We start from the raw sequence: 14,683 nt of genomic DNA, 5'->3' as shown, positions 1-14,683 counted from the left end.
CCAAGTCGCCCCGGGATCACCTGCACGTTTCATTTAATGGTTGAGCATTTTACATTGTACCCTTCTCAAGAAGGGTGCTTGACTAGAAATCCAAGACATGTCTTTTTCTTGGCCTTTAAATGAACTAAAAGTCCTAAGATTCTATCTCTAAATATGATATTTTAACAATCATTTTCAAGATGGCCTGTGGTTAATATTCAATCAAGTAACTGAAATAAAAACCACACACCTAACCTCTGTTTATAAATGATATATGTAATTGTAGCTTTTTAGATCACTCAAATGCCTGCTTCTTAGTCTCTTCTGAGAAACTTGAATTTTATCATTTAGTCAATGAAACTTATAACCATAATGAATTTCCATTACAAACAGCACATACACGCACAAAGATTATTTCAATTTTCTTAAACCTACCTCACATAATAAAACTCTGACTTTTATTTTCCACATTTTCCCTCACTCCATTTTAAACTTTCCTGGAATGGAAAGATCCTTGGGTCATGAGTAGCAACTGTAAGCAAATTGTTCTAACTGTCAGGGAAAGGCAAAGTCACTATCCCAAGCAAGAAAGGACTTTTAACTAGAGGTTTGAGACAAGGAAAAGAAACCTGGTACATCTGGAAGGGTTTTCCCCACTCATGGACAGACATGGGCACTCATTCTGGTACCAATAGGAGTCAAGATCCTTACTCTTGAAGGAAAGCAGGCTCCATGGAGTTGCCCCGTTACCTAAACATTTAATATCCTTTCATCTCCATGGAGTGCAACTTCTGTTAAAAACCTCTCTATGTGAAGCATGCTTTTACTTAGTTCTTCAGATTTCTTTCAGCCATAATATCAGACAGTGCATGTGTCCTTGAGTTGATTGTTGTGTGTCCCATGTCCTCATGTGGTCCTTTATAGTCTGATATCAGAGCTACACTAATGACAATCTGATCATTTTCAGGCCTATGGTGAGCCAATGCTCACGATGTCTAGAAGATGGTGGGCCCTGGATGAACTATTGTTCTTCTGGGACGTGCACAACTTTTTATCCAGTTGTTGAATGTTAGTTTAAACAACACATAACTGTGGTTAAGAAACCACAGTTCCACGGATCAGTCACACACCCCTTACCAAAGTAAGTTCCACTAAAGCCGTGGTAAAGATATTGAAAACAGCAGAAAGTTGTAAGTCAGTGGGGGAAAAATGTGGAAAAGGTGGTGATTCAAGAAATCAAGACTCTAACAAGAGGGGAGGGATCCCTGCAGGTACCAGACAGGAAATCGAACTGTGTGGAGAGACGAGAATGAAAACCAGTTTCAGATTGGCTTCATTGGCATGGATTCGACTTCCGGGGAGTCTAATGGCAAGTGGTTCATGGTCAGCATGTTTAAAACAAAAGTGCAATTTGGGAAAAGGTTTCGAGGCAACAATCTCTCCAACCCAAGTGCACAATAAAGCTTAAGATGTGACTACATGGAAACTCCTTTACAGAGTCCATGTGACCATGAGGGTGGGTTCTATAGCCTAGAATCTCTTGTGGCCTCTAACTGATAACACAGAAGTCAGCAGGCCATAAAGTACATGTGACATCTCCCCTAAGGATGGGGTAATGGTCCAGAGAGGGAAGAGTCTGGGATAACCATTCCGGGAAATTTGGGTGAGGTCTGCCTCTACAGCAAAACTTAGGTGAAGCCCCGCCCCACACACATAGCAAAAAGGTCACTCAGATTGTTAACAAAGCCCACTCCTAGCCTCCTGGGCAGGAAAACAGGTCTCTCCACTGAGGAGAGGCCCTGGTATGTTTAACATTCCTGTTTTCACAAATGATCTGTGGGTACAAAGATCTTTGTGCCCCCCAACAAAGATGAAGAAAGAGAGAGGAGGGGAGGAGGAAGGAGGGAAGGAAGGAAGGAAGGAAGGAAGGAAGGAGGGAAGGAGGGAGGAAGAAAGGAAGAAAGGAGGGAAGGAAGGAAGGAGGGAAGGAAGGAAGGAAGCTAAACAAGTGATAGGAAAATCTGAGAAGTTAATTATTTTTTCTGGAAGAGATCTGACAATGTTTGACCAGAACAAACATTGGCAGTAATAGTTGGGGCCATAAAGAGGGGGAAACCCATAGTCACAATCATCTTAAATTCCCTTTAAGAAGCAGGAAGTACTGAATCTCCCACTCAATACAGGTGAATAAATGTCCTTCTTAGAGGATTAACTGCTTTTTCTGCCCGGAAGACAGTTTACAAGACTGTAGGCGGGCATAGACTGTGTGTGTGTGTGTGTGTGTGTGTGTGCGTGTGTGTGTATTTGAGACAGGGTTTCTCTGTGTATCCATGGCTGTCCTGGAACTCTCTAAGTAGACCAGGTTGGCCTCAAATTCCACCTGCCTCTGCCTCCTGAGTGCTGGGATTAAAGTCGTGCACCACCACAGACAACCATAGATGTAGGGAGTCTGTCCTAAGACTCTGCAGGAGCAAGACTGTGGGAGTCCTCTCTGTGACAAGCTGAGTAGCTCTCCAATGGACCTTTAGGATTTGGGATTCCCCAGCCTTAGCATGCCAGGCACCTGTAACAAAATATCTTAGATTGGATAACTTCCCAATAACAGATACATGACATTTGTCACAGGACTAGGGAAAAAAGGTTATATATTAGAAGGACTCTGAGTCAGTGTATCACAGAGACATCTGTACAAACATATTTACTTGGAGCCCTAAGTACAATATCCAAGTTATGAAAACAGCCCAGATTTCTGTCAACAAATGAACAGATAACTCTATATAGATTAAAAAATAGATCTAGACATATATAGATAGATAGACAAGGACAGACAGACAGACAAGCAGACACACATACACACACACACACACACACACACACACACACACACACACACTGGATGTGATGGTCAGTGTTAATTGTCAACTTGAGAGACTAGAATCACCAGTTGAGAGACTCAAGAATCATCAGGATGTACATTGACTGACAAAGGAAGATACCTTTAACTGTGGCTGGGATTACTCCCTGGACAGTACTTGGGATGTATAAGGTGGAGAAAATGACCTAAACGCTAACATACATTCACTCTTGCTTTCTGCTCTTGACCCTGATCTCACTGTAGCTAGCAGCTTCAAGATTTTGCTCCCTTGACTTCCCTAACACGGTAGGTGATAGCTGTGAGATAAAATAAACCTTTTCTTTCTGAAGTTGCTTTGATTAGGTATTTTATCACGACATCAGAAAAGGACCTAAGATAGTAGAGTTTTAGTCAAGCATAAAGAAAAATGAAATAATGTCCTTTGCAGAAAAATGGATACAACACTGTATTAGTTGCTTTCCTTGCTGTTGAGACAAAATATATGACAAAATGATTTAGGGGAGAAGGGTCCATCTTGGCTTACAGTTTAAAGGGGAAGTCCATCACGGTGGGGACATGATGGCAGCAGGAGCATGAGGCAACTTGTTTCATTACATCTATAATCAAGAAGCACAGAACAATGGATGTTGATGTCACCTATAGTGGTTTGACCGAGATGTTCCCCATAAGTCTCTGGTATCAAAGTATTCTGTTAAGTTGGCAATGAGTATTAACCGTCACAAACATTTTTTTTAAAAAAATCATATCATTTTTCCTCTCACTTGTAGATACTATATTTTATATAAATGACTAAAATAATATAGACATACACATAACAAACCAACAAAAAGAACAAGCCATCACCAGTTTCTCTGTTGATTAGAACCTACTTTCAAAGAAAAATTCTATTATTTCTGTAGCTACTGCGTAGCTAACATGGGCTTAAAACCAAACTTTGTGGATGTTTGTAGAGACAGTGTTAGAGAAGTAGAGTAAAAATCCGAGCAGGTGGGCCTGGGAAGAAAGTATTATTTGAATTCTAGTTTACAAAGCTGGTTCATTCCTGAACTATCCGTAGTGTCTTAGTCAGGGTTTCTCTTGCTGTGATGAAACACCATGGCCTACACTTCCGCATCTTAGTCATCTCAGTCTTAGTTAGAGGAAGTCAGAACTGGAACTCGAACTGGCCAATAACCTGGAGACAGGAGCTGGTGCAGAGGTCATGGAGGGATGCTGCCTACTGCCTTGCTCTCCGTGGCTTGCTCAGCCTGCTTTCCTATACAACCCAGGACCACGAGCCCAGGGTTGTCTTCACCCACGATGGGCTAGGCCCTCCCACATCCGGCACTAATTAAGAAAATGCCCTACAGGCTTGCTTACCCCCCAATCTGATGGAGGCATTTTCTCAAGTGAGGCTTCCTCCTCTTTAATGACTCTAGCTTGTATCACGTTGACATAAAACTAGCCAGCACAAGTGGTATTACCAACTTGATCTCCTGACCTTTCACAATGTTGCTAGGATGTTTTCCACTCTAATAGATAGCATTCATATCCTGGCTCTGTTTGCTTTTGATGCCTGTGACCAGGTACCTAGGAGAGTTACCTTGAAAAAGGAAGGGTTTATTTTATTCATGCTTTCACAGGTGTTCCTCTAAGGTGAGGAAGGCACGACACAGACATTAACGGTGACTAGGAAACAGAGAAAGACTAGAGAGGATGCTGCACAGTGGGGGCTTTCTCCATCTTCTCTTTCATTCTATCTATTCTCTCCCATGGAACTGTGCTCACATGTAGAGGACATCTCCCCCCTCCCCCCACCACCTCGTGAGTTAATCCTCTCCGGAAACACCTCACAGACATACCCGGAGCTCTGCTTCTGCAGTCTCCTACGTGCTTCTCAATCCTATGAAGCTGAGAGTTTAATCTTCACAGGCATCAGTGAACTGAGCCTACGTATTCGCATCTTTGTATTGTTCCACCCACGTGAGCTCTGGGCTAGGCTTGCAACTCATCTAATAGGACTGATGTGACAGTTTGCTGGATGTGAGACTCAAGGATGCCTGGAAGCCTCCTTTTTGCACTTTTAGGCTTGAACTGTCAGGTAGGACACTGTAAGGCTCTGCTAGAGGGGCTACTTATGCAAGCAACCTATAGGGACTGGAGAGAGAAGAGGCCCCAGGGCTATGAGGACGGGACAGGGAGAGCAAATCAGACATCCCAGCAAATCAGTCATCAAATCAACCCCAGTTGTGTCTTCAGACAATTCTAACTCCAGCTGCCACCTGACAGACCACAAGAAGGAGGAAATGGGACAGTCACCCACCCATCCGTCTCCATGGTGTCATAAAATAGTGTCATTTGTTTGGGGGCCTCAAGGACTGAGCTGTTGTTGTCATCGACACACCTGTCTACCCAAACACAACTAGAAATGAGGAAACACTCCTTCAGATGCTGGCTTTACCGATGGGGCTGTGGGAGCCACCACAGCCCCTTCTGTTTGCCCAGTGAGCTGCCCGATTCCAAACACAAAGACAAGCTAACATATGACCTAGGAAGAAAAACACTGACAAACCCAGTAAGGCTTGAAGAGGCAGAGGGAAGATGTAGCAGGTGGGAAATTAAATCTGCATGTAAATATTGAATGAACAACAGAAGGAGAGGGAGGCAGAGAAGGAGGGGGAGAAGGAGGAGAAGAAGGAGAAGGAAGAGAAGGAGAAGGAAAAGAGGAGGAAAGGAGGTGGAGGAGAAAGAAAAGAAGAAGGAGGAGGAGAAGAAGAGGAAGAGGAAGAGGAAGAGGAAGAAGAAGAGGAGGAGGAGGAGGAGGAGGAGGAGGAGGAGGAGGAGGAGGAGGAGGAGGAGGAACCCTGACACACAGTAGCATTAACGCTGTACCCCAGACTTCACATCACCCCTTTCCAACACCAAGAACGTCAGCTGTTGGCCTGTTTATTTTTTTCCCAGTGCCTCATTCCTCGTGGATGTGTGGGATGGCTAGAATTGATTCCTAGTCATTTTTGTGCTTATTACAGTTTTCCCAACTTCCAGCCCTTTTAAAGTATGTGTGGGCAGCTTGATGTATAAAAGAATTTTATTCCTTTTTTAAAAAAAAAACAAAACTTTTGAAAGTAATATGACTCATTGCTTAATTTTCTTTGGGGCTAGCTTAAAGATATAGAAATATATACATATATATTACATTTTTATTGGAGAAACTTTTAAATTAATATAGTGTGGAATACTTAGTGACTTTCAGTAGCCTTCAACTGAGCTGAGAGTATGCCTTGGTGATATATTACTGCCTTGTTCTGTAAGTTGGGTAATGCTTTCATGTTCAGGTCCAAATACCCATGATTAGTCCAGCCTGAAAATAACATCGGATTTCTCCCATAGACACTTCTCTCCAATAGCCAAAATACCATAAAAAGCCACAAAGCCTAGCATAGCTCACACAGAAACTATTTATGATTTAAGAAGCTTTATTTACATACTCCAAAGCATACGAACGAATTTAAAAATACATGCTGCATGCACCTGCTAAGATTTGCCCCTCTAAAACTCAGGCTGGATTTTGTTTGGGGAGGAGGGCCTTTAAGGTGAGTAGGGAATTACTGTCTTTCTTGGGGGAGCGGCTTATTATACAATGACACTTTCCAGTGCTTGCCTTTTGCAGATGCCCACCCACTCTTCCCATTTCTCACGGTATGAAGCTTTCCCTGCAGACAGTTTCCAGCCTCCAGAACCATGAGGGAAATTATCTTTCCTTTTTAAACACTGAGTCTCAGGTGTTTTGTTACAGCTACAGAAAATGTACTAAGACATTATTACAACGCTGCTAGTTCTCATATGCCAGGATGCTGTGCCAGCAGAACCTGAGGCTAGTCTTTGGGGTATACCAACTCTCTCTCTCTCTCTCTCTCTCTCTCTCTCTCTCTCTCTCTGTGTGTGTGTGTGGGGGGTGTGTCCACTTATTGGCGTTCAGTCTCATCTCCCTCATGATGCAAATGAACACGGCCAACTCGAACACTGGCATTCTTGCTCTCACTGGATTTGATAAATGCTCTAGGTCCTTAGTCAGCATTTTAGAACTTGGACTCTTTGGAAGCTTCTAGCATAGCTCATCTATGTCCTGGTGTTGCTCTCTAACAGGGACAACAACAACAACAACAACAACAACAACAACAACAACAACAACAACAAAAGATAATTGTTTCCAGTCCAGATTATACTGCTGTACGAGTCCTGAATGCTCTGGCTACCCACCTGGGACACCAGCTTGGACAGGAGCCTCCAAATTCCTAAAAGGTATGAAATGAGAAAGGGCTTGATCAGAGTGTTTCTTAATATAGGGAGAGGCTGGAAAGAAGCTGCTATTTCTAATTGCTTCAACGCTGATCAGAAACATTACTGTTGGGAAGATAAAACTTCCTAAACTATAACAGTTCATTAAATTTTCCCCAGCGTCTGCAATCTTTCCATCTCAAGAGGAGGGGACAATTTCAGCATCGGTGTCACCAAGTGCCACACAGTGGAACATGTCATCTCATTAGCGTTCAGCCAGTATTTATTGACTGTAAACAGAGTGCCAGGCTCTGTGTTGGTCCCCACGTTTAGACACAGCCTTTTCTCTTGGTAGGGAGCAGCACATATGTACCAAAGAAATTAATTCTTCTACAATCTCGGGAGAGAGAGACTGGTGGTAAGAGTCTGCTGGAGCATAAAGGATGGGTAGGTTTGAGTAGAACAATGGGGGCCAGAGAAAGCCTTAGGTTACAGCCTGTCCATTTGAGCTGTATCTTTGAGAATGAGTAAGAATTTTGCAGGCACGGGCTGAGTTATTGATTTTCCATGATGCTTGGAAGCAGGAAGATTATTTGTAGGTTTGGGGAAGGGGAATTGTTGAGTGCTGCCCTGAGACAATGGGAAAGGAGGAAGCAGAAGCAGACAAAACTGTTGGTACGGGAGGTAAGAACCGGGACTCGGAATGTCTAAGTAAGTGGCTGGGACTTCGGGAATGGGCGGTGGGGGAGAGGAGCTTTTGGACTTTAAGTGTTAATGTCACAAGGTCTGGAATTTAGAAGTTACTCATCCAAGAGATAGGCTAGTTAGTGGAGTGCAGGGTACAGCAAAAGTGACATTAGAGACAACAAGAAGACCGCAGAGACCGTTGCTTCGGCTCTGTGGAGTGCCGATGAGAACCCAAGCCCAGTGACTAGAGTGACCATGGCACACAGCTCAGAGCAACCAGCCATTTGTGTTCCAAGAACCCAGAATAGACTATTCAAAGTGTGGCACCATGACTGCAGTCCCATCCCCTACTTGGTAGAAATGCAAATTTGTGAGAAGTGTACACATCCTCTGAAAGTACCTTTAGGGACAAGCCCTGGCTTCCTGAGCAGTTCATGAGCTCCCCAGCTCTGGAGCTTCTGGGATTCCACAAACCTCGCACTGGTGGTGATGAGCAGTATCCAGCTGTGGTACCAGAGTCTGCATTTAAAGAACATCTGACCAGAGTCCAGCATCTGCTGAAAGTCTTTTCTGAGCTGTGAACATAGCATTTCGGAGTTCTATTGCTATTGACTGAAGTGACATCAACTAAAAACTCAAAAGAGTACCTTTTCCCAGGCTCTGTATGCTGCAGATTAACTTGTGATTAAAACTTGAAGAGTGCTACGCCAGTTGGGACTTTGACATACAGTATTGTAACTGCCTGGGATAGTCTGTCTCTCCCTTCTCTTCCTAGATTACCATAAGACTACTCCAGGACAGTTTTTCTTTTCCTTCCTTCTTTTCTTTTTTCCTTCCTTCCCTCTTTTGTTTCTCTGTTTCTTTTATCATTCACAATTTTTAAATTTTTTTTAAAGATTTATTTATTTAATGATATGAGCACACTGTCACTGTCTTCAGACACACCAGAAGAGGGCATCAGATCTCATTATAGATGGTTGTGAGCCACCATGTGGTTGCTGGGAATTGAACTCAGGACCTCTGAAAGAACAGCCAGTGCTCTTAACCGCTGAGCCATCTCTCCAGCCCTCATTCACAAATTTTTAACAAGACTATGCCCATATTGGAACCATGGGTTGCGATTTTGTATGAATTCAACTCTCTCTCTCTCTCTCTCTCTCTCTCTCTCTCTCTCTCTCTCTCTCCCTCTCTCTCTCTCTTTCTCTCTCTCTCTCTCTGTGTAGCAGGTACCATGTCTTGTTTTATATATTTTTATGTTTAGTCACCCAGCATAATCCTTGACAACAGTAGACCCTTGATGAGTATCTGTTGAATACGTGAGTGTGATGGGTACCCTCTGAGGTAGCTCAGCTAACCCTTTTCCTCTTCTGTCATTCCCTTCCTGTTGGACGTAGGACAGACAGCATGAGCATCCTCTATTGAGTCAGGTATGACAAAACTAATGAGCTATTATGCCAAGTGTGGTGGCTCATACCCATTATCCCAGAACTCAGCAGGCCAAGCCAGTAGAAGCGCTATAAGTTTCCAGCCAGCCTGGGCTACCTAGTAAGTTACAGGCCAGCCTGAGTCACAGTTGAAACCTGGATCAAAACACACCACAGTACAACATAGACATTACCTGCTAGCATTTTCAGCAAGGTTGCAGGAAGCCTAGGCTTTGCTCACTTCTTTGTCTAGCATTCTGAGTTGAGCCAGCTGCCACACTGTGTGCTGTTCTGCAGAAAGGCTCAAATGCCAAAGAACTGGCATCTCTGGACAATAGCCAGTGAGGATCCCCTGTTTGCCAGAGACCACTGTGTGAGTAAGTTTAAAGACAGGTCCTCCATTGGCTGAGTTTTCAGATGACCATGTGGCCTTGGGAGAGGTCCGGAGCCAGAGGAACCCAGGTATACACATACCTGGAATTTTGACCTATATAAACTATGAGGTAATAAATGTCTTGTTTTAAGCCATGCTGTTTGGGGTAATTCGCCATATAGAAATAGATAGCTAATACAATATACATTTCTGAAAATTATGTCAGTCTATCACCATGACCCCATCCTAACCTCCCTCTCACTTGACATAATATATTATCCCAGCCGTATAAATGGGCACATGGATGATCAGAAAGGCTAACTGATTTGCTCTGGTCATAGTTGGTAAGTGACAGGTATGGGATTTGAACTCACATCAGTCTACTCCCAAAGCTGAGCTCTCTTCCATAAACCATTGTGCCTTAACATTTAAGGCTGATCTCATTTTGTACACTCATTACCAGGGCCAAAACGGGGGAAGGAAATTTCCCAGCTCTTCACCTTGGACGGCATGAATCATACTCTTCTAAGCTCTCTTGGTTCAACTCTTTCAATGAATCATTCACAGAGATACTACAAATTGAATTCTGATCTTCTCTTCCTCCCACCATCTCCATCGTCCTGATTTCTCCAGCCACTGTTGTTTCTCAAACCCACCACCATGACTCACCACTTCAAGGCTCTTTGGGGAGGGGTGTATGTAAAAGCCGGTAGGATGGACAGAGGGAGGGTGAGTCACAGCCCACAGAGCTGATCTTATTGTTTGCTTGATTAACTTTCTCTGAAGACCAGCAGAGTCAGAGGCTGGGAGGTCCAGTGTGAAGAGAGAAATGGAGGCCAAAAGTAGGGTGGGACCCCAGAAATGAAGCTGCTGGAGTCCGTCAGTGGAGCTGATGTTTACAGAGAGTAGATAGGGCTCTAGATCTGCTATGGATAGAAGCATGAAACTGCTCTGTCATCCTTCCAGAAGCTCAGTAACAGCGGAATCTGCAGGGGTGGAAGGAGAAAATGCTCATCAAAAGCAGCTGCCTCTCACGGCAATTACTGGACATTGCATGTTTATCTTTAACCTTTATGCCCCCCCAATTCCCAGGATATGACAAGGCAAGTGCACATGTTCAATAGAAATAGATTTTCAAGTAGCTTTTATTAAAATGAGTTACTCACATTCTGGGGATTCATCTAAGCCCCCATGCTGAACACCCCAGATACCTCCACATTCTCTATGCATGTGTGTAGAAAGAATTAGAATACGCATTCTCGGGCTGGGAGGATATAGCTCAGTGGTGGAATACCGGCTTAGGTCTTGAGTTTGAGCATCAGCAAAGAAAAAAAAAGAATATATATGTTCTTTATATATACATATATATGTAATAAAATACATATATAATGGAAAATATATAATAGAAAATATATAAATTATATACAAATGGTTTTATACATATATATAAAATATATAATATGTATATATATATAATATATAAATTCTCCAAGGCTTAGGCTGATCTGCTTCAAAAGAATTTGTCAATTAAAAACAACAGTCCTTTAGTGATACTCTGAATAAAATTGTAAACAAAGCCAGCAAGCTATGTTTACTTGTTAAATTGCCTGAAATAGAATTGTACCACCTAGCGACTGATAGGATTACAGATTTATGAAGTCTAGAAATTGTTGCTGGAAGATATTTCTCTCTCTCTCTCTCTCTCTCTCTCTCTCTCTCTCTCTCTCTCTCTCTCTCTGCCCCTGTGCATAGCTCCGCTTCTAATACCCTCCTGGCAGTTGCTTTATTTTTTCCCTTGATTGCCTCTGGATATACTGTAATCCTCTTTTCCGCTCACTGTCCCTTTTCCTACAGGTAAATGAACCACATCCAGCCATGGGACTGATGCAACAGTGAGTAAGAACATCCCTGTCCCTTTGTCTGAGACTGTCACTCATGCCTGGGGTTACATTTTTAAAAGTCTAAAGGCTTGGGCATATTTAGGAAACAGATGGGAAACAAACGAAGCATTGAGGGTTTGCAAATTCCAGCTCTTTCTTATCTGTGTGCTTGGGAGTGGGTGGGGCAGAGAGAAACGGGAGGGAAACAGGGGGATCTGGGCAGGGGAAGTTTGTCATTTTTCACATTCTTCTTGCATTTGGGTGGAAGGAAGGATGTGGGTAGGAGGCGGCGCTCATCTTTTGCTTTGTTCTTTGACCATTCCTCAAGTCACTGAGCTCCTTGGAACTCAAAAATTGTTATGAGGGACTCCCTAGTGCATAGCTCTGTGATTCTATGTCAATTCATCCAACAAATACGCATTCATACAGGCTAAGGAAGGCTGGAATAGAACGAACTTCAAGGCTGGGGAGTATGGCTCATGTCTGTTATCTCTGTATGGAGGAGGCTAAGCCAGGAGAATTACTGCAAATTTGAAGGCCAGCATGGGCTAACCCAGTTTGGGTAACAGTGTGAAAACCTGCCTCAAAAGACAAAACACAAACTCGAGATTTCATATATATATATATATATATATATATATATATATATATATATATATGAATGAGCACACCAGAGTGGGGCCTTTAATTTTTTTGCTGGATCTCAATGGCCAAGGTCAGCATGTTGAGTGGTTTTGCTGGCTCTCACACATGAGCGCAACACTCATGAAGTCAAGGGAAGGGCCAGGAAGGGCTGTGTCAGTAAGCTTCCAGTCACTACGACACGATGCCTGAGATAATCCATTTTGATGGACGAGAGATTTCTCTTGACTCACCATTTCAGTACACGACTGTTTGACCTGGATCATCTTAGGAGAGGCAGAAGTGTGTAGAGGAAGCCATCAAGCATAGAAGGGACCAGGGTAGAAGGGACAAATCCTCAATGATCTATTTCATCTAAGTGAGATTTGTGCGGCTTCCCAACAATGCTATCAGCTGGGTATCAAGCCCTCAATCCCTGGGACTTTGGGGATATTCTAGACCGGAAATAGTAAATAGATAGTCTTCCCAGTCCCTGGGCTATGTACGGTTAATGTGAAACGAAGTGTACCCCACAGGCTCCTATTTGGACACTTGATCCCCATCTGGTGATACTGACTTGAGAGACTGCAGAACCTTTAGTAGGTAGGGCTTCCTGGAGAATGTAAGTCAACGGAGGTGGGTCCTTAGGGAATATGGTAACCTTGGCTCATTCCTGCCACGTTCTCTGCTTCCTGGTGGGGCTGCCCTTTGCAAAGCAGCAGCCACATCTGCATCCCATGCTTGGCCCATACTCTCCTGCCATGTTCTCTCTACCATCTGAAATCACTGGTCACAATAAACCTCCTCCTGTTGCTCATGCTCTCTGCTTCCCTCATGAGCATGAGTGAGGTCAAAAGCAGCATCGGCTCATCCCAGAAGGCTCAACCTCCGCCATAGAGGAATTCGACTCTATTCATCCCCCTTTGCTTGAACACAATGACAGGCTCACAGTTATACGTGACTAGAGCTCCCTGCCCCCCAAAAGCTCAGCTCTCCCCCTGCCCAGAGTATGACGAATCAAGCCTGCGATTGGAGAAGTAGATTTATAAGCCACAAAAGACTCCAAACCTGCAAAAGCCATGCCAAGAAGTCAGATTCGTGTGTTCAAAGACAAAGATTTCCCAGGTAAAGTCAGCCCGCCATTGATGTTGTGCTATGTTCGCTGGATGCAAATGTAGTAGAACGCCTTACTTCAGACACTTAGGCTGAGGTGAGGACATGGATACGTGTGTTTAAATGGCATCTTACAAACCATCTAGGTATCTTCTTTGTTTGTTCTGTTTCATTTTATAAGTTACAGAAACAGTGCCTTCAAGAAAAAGGATCTTTGGGGCTGGAGAGATGGCTCAGAGGTTAGGAACACTGACTGCTCTTCCAGAGGTCCTGGGTTCAGTTCCCAATAACCTATTGGGAGTGACAAGATGGAGACCATGGCATCCTTTTCCAGCATATATTACATTTCTCTGGATTTAAGTAACAAATGTCTGCTTCAAATCACACTCCTTGTGACCGGAAAACTTCCCAAAGGAGTGGCCAGGCTCAACCCCCATCTTCATAGACCTCGGAGTCTAAATGTCAAGGTTAGGGCTCCATTCAGTCACAGCCTCCTGACGGGGTCAACTCCAATGCAGGCACGTGGTGGTGGCATCACTGGGTGGGGACATGGGAAGGACACACTGCTTAAAGTTGTCCCCCAAGCGGTATCTCCATAGGCTCAGCCCATCAGACACCAACAAAGGAACACCCAGTTTCCTGTTCTAGTGTGAAAACACACCCAGACTTCAGGACCTTTCTGAGCCCAAAGGGATCATCTCTGCAATGTTCAGTACTAAATGTATTGCTTCCAGTTTCCATGGCGAGAGAAATACCTGCTTTCTAGGGAAATACTATGAAGCCCAGATGATTTAATTCCTCTGAGAGAATATGGATGTATGTGAAAAATGGCGGGAGGGAGCTCTGAGTCCCACCTCTGGTCATCAAAGTTCATATTCCATTATGGGTTCAGTAATGACACCCCCTACACACACACACACACACACACACACACACACACACACACACTCCAAAAGCTAGCACCTGTGACTTAAGGTGTGGCCTTAATTGGAAATAGGGTCATTGTGGAGGTTATCCAGTTACAAGGAGTAGATTAGGGCAAATCCTAACCAATCCCAATGTGATTGACATTCCTAAGAAATAGTGAAATTTGGATATAGTAAGGCTTTCCTCTTTATGTCAGGAAATGACTCAGGGAGACTCTATATAAGACAAGGAACACCTGAGGCTATTACAATGGAGAAGTGAAAGGTCTGGGCCACACACCCTTCCCCAGAACCTTTAGAGGGGGCATGGGTTTGCCTGCCCCTGGATTCCAGACTTCCGACTGTGAGACAGTAAATTAGATTCGTCAAGACACATGCTTTGGATACTTTTTATGGCATCCTAGTGAAATGTCAAATGCTTTATCAGGCGGTGGCAGGGGATGCCTTAGTGAGACAAAGCTGAGGCATTCCCCACCCCACCCCCACCTGCAACCCTGAGGTACCAGCTATAAGATGGGTCTAATATAACATCAAGTTTATTTGGATGC

The sequence above is a fragment of the Rattus norvegicus genome, chromosome 16 (genome assembly GCF_036323735.1).
Source record: "Rattus norvegicus strain BN/NHsdMcwi chromosome 16, GRCr8, whole genome shotgun sequence".
Classification (NCBI taxonomy): domain Eukaryota; kingdom Metazoa; phylum Chordata; class Mammalia; order Rodentia; family Muridae; genus Rattus; species Rattus norvegicus.
This window is presented reverse-complemented; position numbering follows the sequence as displayed.